General features: G+C 50.0%; 1 long non-coding RNA gene across 2 annotated transcripts; it reads right to left on the reverse strand.

The window, feature by feature from the left end:
* Positions 1 to 2,533: 2,533 nt before the first annotated feature.
* Positions 2,534 to 6,587, reverse strand: LOC105746966 (uncharacterized). Of its 2 annotated transcripts, none has more exons than XR_011646404.1 (3): positions 6,266 to 6,587; positions 3,270 to 3,543; positions 2,534 to 2,934 (listed from the first exon to the last, which is right to left on the reverse strand). It is a non-coding gene; the product is annotated as an uncharacterized lncRNA (long non-coding RNA). The 2 variants fall into 2 exon arrangements; XR_009181672.2 differs by having other exon boundaries at positions 2,563 to 2,834; positions 6,266 to 6,581.
* Positions 6,588 to 8,149: the final 1,562 nt, after the last annotated feature.

The following is an 8,149-nucleotide window of genomic DNA, read 5'->3' on the forward strand; positions in this document are numbered from 1 at the left end:
GATAGCTCTACAGTCCTCGGACGTATAATTCCAAGAGCTCTAAAGAAAGAATGGAGCCTCGAGTATTCCTGAGGCTATTTAGCTTAGATTATCCTTATGGCACAGTATACACTATATCATATCATATCATATCATATAGTGTCATGCCTTATTTATCTCTACTTGTTTATTGTCATGTTCATTAATTTGACAGTGATCTCCATGGTTACAGAGTCCTTGTACAACACTCATATAAATAATACTTTGTTACTATTTTTAACATTTTATACCAACTTGGCATAATGATTGGCACATAATAGAAAATTAAGAAAATACTGGCTAAATAAAATAATAAATGAAATAATAAACAGAAAATAGCCAGAGGCCAGGCTCTGGAAAATCATTGATTATGTTCAAGTTCTGGTTTGGATCTTGACTCTGTAGGTTTTATTTATCGGCAAATAGTGTATTATCATTGCAGCTCGGGTACTGTGCTTAAATGGGCAGTATTCTTTCACTCCTGGTATCATTTATTCATTTATGCATGCGTTTACACATTTTTCTTCATACATTTAGGAATTATGCACCTAGTGTGTGCCAGGCTTTCTATACAAGAACTGGGAAGAATGTGATGACTATGATCAACTCAAGGTGCTTTCTGAAGGAACGTATGGATTAATTGGCTAAACAAATATTAAACAAATGATTAATTTCCATGTTGATACTATTGTTTACATACTGTGGCAGTTTGAGATTATTTATGAATTCCAAAAAGAGAGATTATGTTTGTAAACTGGTCTGTTTCCCTGGGCATGATCCCCTTTGATTGTATTAGATTCAGCTGCAAAGTCTTTGATTAGATTACGTTCAGATTAGGGCTTTGATTTGACCATGTCAGTGGAGTGTCAGTAGAGTTTGAGTCCCTGCCCCCTTAGTGGGCTATATAAATGGACACACAACCAAGGAGTCACACAGAAGTAGATACACAGAAGAAGATACACAAGAATAGAGAGCACTCCATAGACAGGGTAGAGCAGAGAACTTGATATGGGGCCCCGAGGGAGATGAGCTATTCTCCCAATAGTTTGCAGCTGGAGAGACCAGTGCCCTGAGCAGCTAAGAAAGCCTAGAAAGTAATGAGACCTCCAGCCCACAGCTGAGATCAGAAGAAGATGGGCCCACAGAGCCTTAAGAGGAAGAGGAAGGCTGAACCCTTGCAGACAACACACACCATTTGCTTCAACACGTGACAACAACAGACTTTGGTGAAGAAGAGCCTCGTATGGTATCTTGAGCTGGACTCTTTAGGGTCTTGTAAATATAAACTTTTACCCCAAATAAATACCCTTCATAAAAGCCAACAGAGTTCTGGTACTTTGCATTAGTACCCTTTGTGGCTGACTAATACACATGCTATACTGCAGTATCCTTGATATTATAAGAATATAATGTATAATATAATATATGCTATAAATACATGAAGAGGATGAAGCAGGGAGAAAAATTCAGGGAAGGTTTGGGGCTTCCCCAGGAGGTCAGTGCAGGGGTTCAGAGATGGGGTTAGGATACCAAAGACACGGTGACTTCATCAGCAACTGAAAGGTGAGAGGAAAGGCCAAGCTAGTACCTGAGTGTGAGCAGAGCTTGGGCTCTATGGGGGCAAGAACAACAGGGGAAGGAAGGGGTAGTGAACGTAACAGCTGTCATGCTGAAACCTATGAGATGCTAACTGGTAATTGGGAGGCCAGAGACTGGGAATAAAGGCCCATTGGAAAGGGAGAGGTGGGGATTTGGGTGAAATCACAAGGAGGTTGTGTTACAAAAAGAAGCTTGGGGAAAAGGCTAATTCCCTCCACTGAAACCATGAGTTAGCTGTCAAAAACTGTCAAAATTCTTTTCATGTACTCTCTGATCAAAAGCTTCCAACAACCAGAGGGACCCACAATTAAAACAAAAGCACTGGGCTTTGGTAAGAGAGCGTGGTGGCATTTGAATTACCTGCCCACCATTCCCCGACAGCTCTGAAGGTGACATCTCGCCTTCCTGGTGCAGCTCAGTGATGCCAGGGGGAAAGTATGGGTTTGGACCTGGGAGAAATGTTTTCATGTGCTCTGACTTGTCTGGTGGCTCAGGACTTTGCCTCTGTTAGTGCATCTCACTGCTTCTGCAGGACTGAGGCGGCCTCTTAGGTGGTGTGTTTCAAAAGAATTTGAAAGCACGTCTTCTCACCACCATCGCTAGAGCAGGAGATAACTGCCAAGGAGCACAGGAGACAGACCCAAAACCCAGGGAGAAAGAGTCTGGGGAAGGAGATGCTGGGAGGAATGAGGGCTTTGAAAAGGTCCTACAGAATAAAATCAATAAATATCCAAAAATAAATTAAAATAATGAAAGTCTCCAATACATCCTGAGGGTTCATAAGGCCACATACCTGGGCAGGCAGGCCAAAGGTTCAGGAGACCCGAGAAGACCTTTAGCATTCACCACTTGTTGAACTTTAGGCCCCACAAAGCAGGAGGTGAAGCTAAGTCAGAGCTGTAAGTGCTTGGCTAACTGTGGAAGGGGAGTGTATTAGAGTTCTCTAGGAAAGCAGAATCGACAAGAGATATCCGTCTGTAGTATGGGATTTTATAAGAGTTTTTCACATGACTATGGGGATGCACAAGTCCAGGTTCCACAGGCAGGCTGCAGGCAGGGGCCCAAGGAAAGTCCAATGAAGGTTCTTGATAAGTTCTGGGTGATGCTGGCTGTCCAAAGAAGAGCTGGGGAACTCTCTCTCAATGCTGGAATCACTTCCCCTTTGAAGGCATTCAGCTGATTGGGTTAAGCATCACTCATTGCTGATGGCAGTCTCCCTGATTGATGTAATTACAACCAGCTATCTATGACTGTTCATTTATTGTGGATGACTTATGGCTACTGCCATCTTGCGGCATGGGATCACACAACTGGTCGCTGCGGATAAGGTGGACTGTGAGTGACCGTGTGTACTACCCATTGCTAGAGTGGACAGTGTAAGGGACAGTCAACAGAAGCTATCCTGCCCAAATCCAGTTGGTCACATCGAGGGGATGCTGCCTCTAAAGGCATCTTCCAACCATGAAAGATGTTTCCGAGCAATGCTGTTACGTCTATGGAAGCCTGGGGAGGCCCTACTCGCCATCTCAGGCAAGCAAATACGTTGGACCTCAGTCCAGCTGCACAGGACTCGAACAACTAGGGGACTCCTGAAGCACCTCGGGGGACATTCTCCAGCTTATTGAAAAAACACCAAGTGAAATAAAACCTACCTGGCACAATGCTCACGTTCACCCACCCAATTCCACGGCTCAATCGTTGCGTGTGTGTGGTTCAAGTCATGAAAGGAAACGGAGGCTCAGAATGGTTAGTCGCTGGCCTGTTCCTGCCCAGGGACGAACGGGGACATATCGTGTAGGGATTCACGTTCCTTCACAGATGGACGCGCTGCCCCGGGTGAAAGAAGCCTGTTATGTGCCTCCACTCACACGAGACGCCGGAACAGACAAGTCCGAGAGACCGCCAGCACAGCAGTGGTTGCCAGTCCTGGGGGCAAGGAGAGCGGGGAGGAATGGCAAGCGGCACGGCGATTTCTTTCTGGTGCAAGGAAATTTTTCTGATGTTGATTGTGGTGGTGGCTGCACGATTGTGAATATACGAGAAACCCCTGGGCTGTTCCCCTCAAAAGGCTGACTCACAGTATGTTAACTGTATTTCTATAAAGTTTTAAAAAATCCTCTAAGAACTTGAATTGACAGATTTTCCCGGATATGATAACTGGAAAAGTTTGCCAAAACTTACCTCACTAATAACCTCCTTTGCAAGCAGAAAGTACCTGAAAACTGTGTATCAAAAAATAAAATCTTATTTCTGAAAGAAGGGATTGCCAGTGATATTTTCCTCCATTTTCATTTGCCATTTTTTAAAAATGAAATTGTTCCTTACAAAAATGATTAAAAAGTTATGTTGGTGAGCTTGCTGGCAAACAACATGCAGCCAGAATGGCCGCTGAGCATACACAATGGCTATCACAAAAGGCACCTCCCTTCTTCCTGGCCAGCTTCCCACCAGAGAAGCCCGCGCGTGCCAACTTCAAAACTACCTCATCCAATCAAGCAGCTGCTTCATATTATCCCAATCCCCTTAGCCCATCTGTAATTGCCACGTCACCTCAAGCCCCCACCCCTGCCTACATAAGCTGTGCCCCTTCCACAATAAACCAGACCTGCGCCACGAGCCTGCGTCTCTGGGGTGGTTACTGTGTGTTTAACCTGGCTGTGTGATACCAGGGCCCCGTCGTCACTCACAACCCGTTCGAGAAGTTCACCTCACTGAGGTCAAAGCCGTCTAGCTAACGGCCCGGCCAGCTGTATAGCTAACGGCCCCAGGGGCACGCCCACAAAGTCACATTAATGTACAATACCTAAGGGAATGCTGAAATATTCAAAGAAGTCAACATTAAAAATCAGTATAAAATAAATCTAAAATGGCTGGAAAACAAGAGAAATGACTCCAGAATAAATGTTGGGAATTTTGTAAATGTGAAGGTCGAATGTCATCCGGGTGACTGAACATCAGACAGTGCGGTTTTCAAGGAAGGAGGGGCAAGCACCCCTGGGAACTCTTTTTTTATATAAAATTGTATTTATGTTTTTCTTATTTCTCCCCCTCACCCCCCCTCCATGGTCTGCTCTCTGTGTCCGTTCACTGTGTGTTCTTCTGTGTCTGTTGTATTCTCATTAGGCAGCTCTGGGAACCGACCCTGAGGCCTTCTGGAGAGGGAGAGAGGCGACCATTCTCTTGCTCCACCTCAGCTCCCTAGTTCACTGCATCTCATGTTGTCTCTTCTCTGTGTCGCGCTTTCATTGTGTCATCTTGCTGCATCAGCTTTCCATGTGGGTGGGTGGTCTGCCCTCCTGCGTGGGGGCCACCACTTATGTGGGGGCCCCCTGTGTGGGGTGGCACTCCTTATGTGCAGCAACACTCCATGTGGGTCAGCTCGCCACAGGGGCGAGGCGGCCCTGGGCATCACACCCTGGACCTCCTATAGGGGAGACGGGTGCTTTATCCATCAAGCCATATCCACCTCCCCTGGGAACTCTCTTTTGGAGAGAAATGAGTCACAGCCTTCTCTAAAGTTAAAATGCTTATCAGGTCATATAATAATTATTCCAATACTCTGTCTACCTGAGTGGATGTGTAAGAAGCGTTGAGTGCTGTGTTTGCGAGGACGGGGTCCTGCTCTTTCCCTGCTTTGTGTTCCAGGCTTCATCTCGCATGCCTGATGCTTCTGTCCACCCTTCTGGGAAATTCTCCTCAGTGGAGAACTAGCAAAGCTGACTGCCCAGGGCTGAGCGTGCGCTGGGCCACAGCTCACAAGCAGGCAAGTTCCTGCGGCAGCCCAGGATGTGCATCTGTGAAGATGCTCTCCCCACTGCCATGCTCTTAGAAAGAGCTGTCCTCGCTAGTGGGACCTGAGCCTAATGACATTCGACCCTCACATGTCAGGCAACTGCATGGCTGGTTCCCACGTGGCCAGGTCCTGGGCCTCTCCTGAAGCAGGAGCTGCCCAGGGCTGCACACTCTTGGTGCCAGGTGCCTGCTCCTGCAGAAGGTGGAAAAGAAGGAAGGTCACCACGTGGACCAGAGGAGGCCACGGAGACAGGGCCTGGAGCAGCGTGGAGTCTCGGGGTAAGCGCGGGCCCAGCACCTCCGGCCTCTGTCCCAGCTCTGGTACCACAGGGTATCTCGTCTGCCTGCAGCAGCGGCACGTGGAGCTGCATTGTCAGGAAGCTTCCTTACTAGGAGGGCTGGGAGGACGTGGAACCCACCTGCACCAAACTGCCAGCGCAGCGCAGTGCAGCCCGACCAGGGATCCCGCGGGGAAGCTCCTCCACTTCTATTCAGGGTCTTCTCTCCCCTCGGGCAGCACAGACCCCACAATGCAGGTTCCTGGGGGCGGCCATGTCTGGATGGCTCTGAAACCCCCAAACAGCCACAGACCGTTTCCCAGGAAAGGCCCCGGTTTCTAGGATGCCTTCCAGGGGCAAAGAGCATGGACCAGCTGAGACAGAGGCCGGTTTATGTGAACATTTACTCCAAGCTTGACTCAGTGACGGGACAATCAACCAGCGGGGTCAGCGGGACCCCAGGCCCTGCCCGCAGGGTATGCGCAGAGCTGCCTTTTAGGACTGAGCACATCAATTTCTCCCTGACGTTTACACCCGCGTCCTACCCCAGACGGTCCTCCTTGGAACCGTTCACTTACTCGGCAGTCGATGAAGATTTCTGAACCCCGGCTACGCTTTCTGTTCAATGTTTCCTTGGGCACCAAACTCAGGTCCAAACTCCAGGAACCATCCACAGTGCGTGTCTCTGCACCGGTGCTTGGCCAGCAAGCAGCTTGTCGCGTCTAGACCTTGTTTCTCTCCTGAGTATAATAACAATAAAGTCAAAGTATCCTTGTCTAAAGCCTCCCCGCCAAACCCCTGCCTCCTCCACCCTTGACCCTGGCCCTTTGCTCTGTCCGACGTCCTGTGCCCAGGCTCGGGACAGGCTCCCACGCCAGCAGATGCCCGGAGCCTCAAGTGAACACCAGCCGCACTCATGCACCCACGGCCAGGTCAGGGGCCCTGAGGCCACGGCAGGAGGCAGGAGCAACCCCAGCTCCCAGCCCCCACCCTCCTCTGGCCTGGGGGAAACACACAGAAACACAGACTCTCAGAAAGCAGGGCTACATGTGACCAGACGAAGGGATTGGAAGGATCAGGCGCTACAGTGATGGGACATAGGTTTTTCAATTATTTACTGTGATCATTTCCATTTTCCAATTTATCTTCATCAATAAAATGTTACTGTTTTATGTCCAAAGGCAAAACAATGTTCTCTGAAGGCTAAAGAAAGGGGAAGCTACACATACTCACTTACCACAATTGCTATTTTAAAATGAGTATACTCTGGATGATTCCTAAAGGAAACGAGAGGACAGGGGATGTACCTGCAGGAGGCGTTTCCGCACTTCAGCACATTTGCTCCCCCAGGGCTCCCAGCCCCCGAGACCCTAATGTGCAGGCGGGTGAAGGCCGGAGCCCTGCTGCCCACCTCTTACCACAAAGGACAGACTGAGCTTTACTCTGGCGGTTCTGCCCACGTCAGGAGCCTCAGCAATGCCAGAGGACCCCGGCACCCCCGCCTGTCCCGCCCGCGCACGCCTCCCCTGAGAGTGCGTTTCCCTAAGTAGCCATGTGCACAGACCCCCAAGAAGGGCTTGGAGGAACTGGACAGCTGCCCCTGAAAGGGCGCCCCTGCTCAGCTATGTGTCCTGGTCATCTTCATTTCCCTGCTCTCCGCCCTCTGGTCCTCCAACTCGAGAGTGCACCAGAGTCACCTGGAGGGCGAGGTCCACTCCTCGTGGGCCCACCCCGGAGCTCCAGATCCAGTGGGTCTGGGTGAGACCTGGGAAGCTGCATCTCTGAGGCTTCCAAGAGGTGCAGGGGGCAGAGGCCAGGGAGTGGGGGCCACGATTTGCAAATGACCCACCAGCCTGAGGAGTTATTATTCTCAATTTGCCTGAGAGTCAGAGCTCTGACTCCAAAGATGCCCTGTCCCTGGAGCACGAGAGGCAGCCCCGTGGGAGACTCCCACATGGTGGGGCGAGGCCATCCTTCTGTAGGGAAGAATCCCTGGCAGGACAGCAGTGCAGCCCACATGGCCACCAGGCCACCCCAGGCTTGGAGGGTGCCTTCTGCCCAGGTTCAGGAACTGTCATGATCTTGCATCAAGTTGAGAAAAAAGAGGGTCCTTGGGGGACCAGGAGTTCAGGGACCCTGAGAAGGGGCTGAATGTGTATTGCTAAGTAGCCTACAGTGTGAGAGGTAGGAAAGCTAGGGGGTAACTGCAGAGGCATAGCCACATGGCTCCCCACGAGCTTGCTTTGTGAGCAGCCCAGTGAGTGAAGCCTTCTCTAGGTGGGCCTTTCCTGCTGGGGAAATGGGGGCTGCAGTAATGACTCCTGGGGTGCAGTGATGAGAGAAGAGCAAGAGCACTGCACCCTTTGGCACAAAGGGGTGCAGAGTGTAAATGCAATGCCTTCCCCCCAGCGTGGGACATGACACCTGGGGATGAGCCTCCCTGGCACTGAGGGATCACTACC

The sequence above is a fragment of the Dasypus novemcinctus genome, chromosome 18 (assembly GCF_030445035.2).
Source record: "Dasypus novemcinctus isolate mDasNov1 chromosome 18, mDasNov1.1.hap2, whole genome shotgun sequence".
In the NCBI taxonomy this organism is placed as follows: Eukaryota; Metazoa; Chordata; class Mammalia; order Cingulata; family Dasypodidae; genus Dasypus; species Dasypus novemcinctus.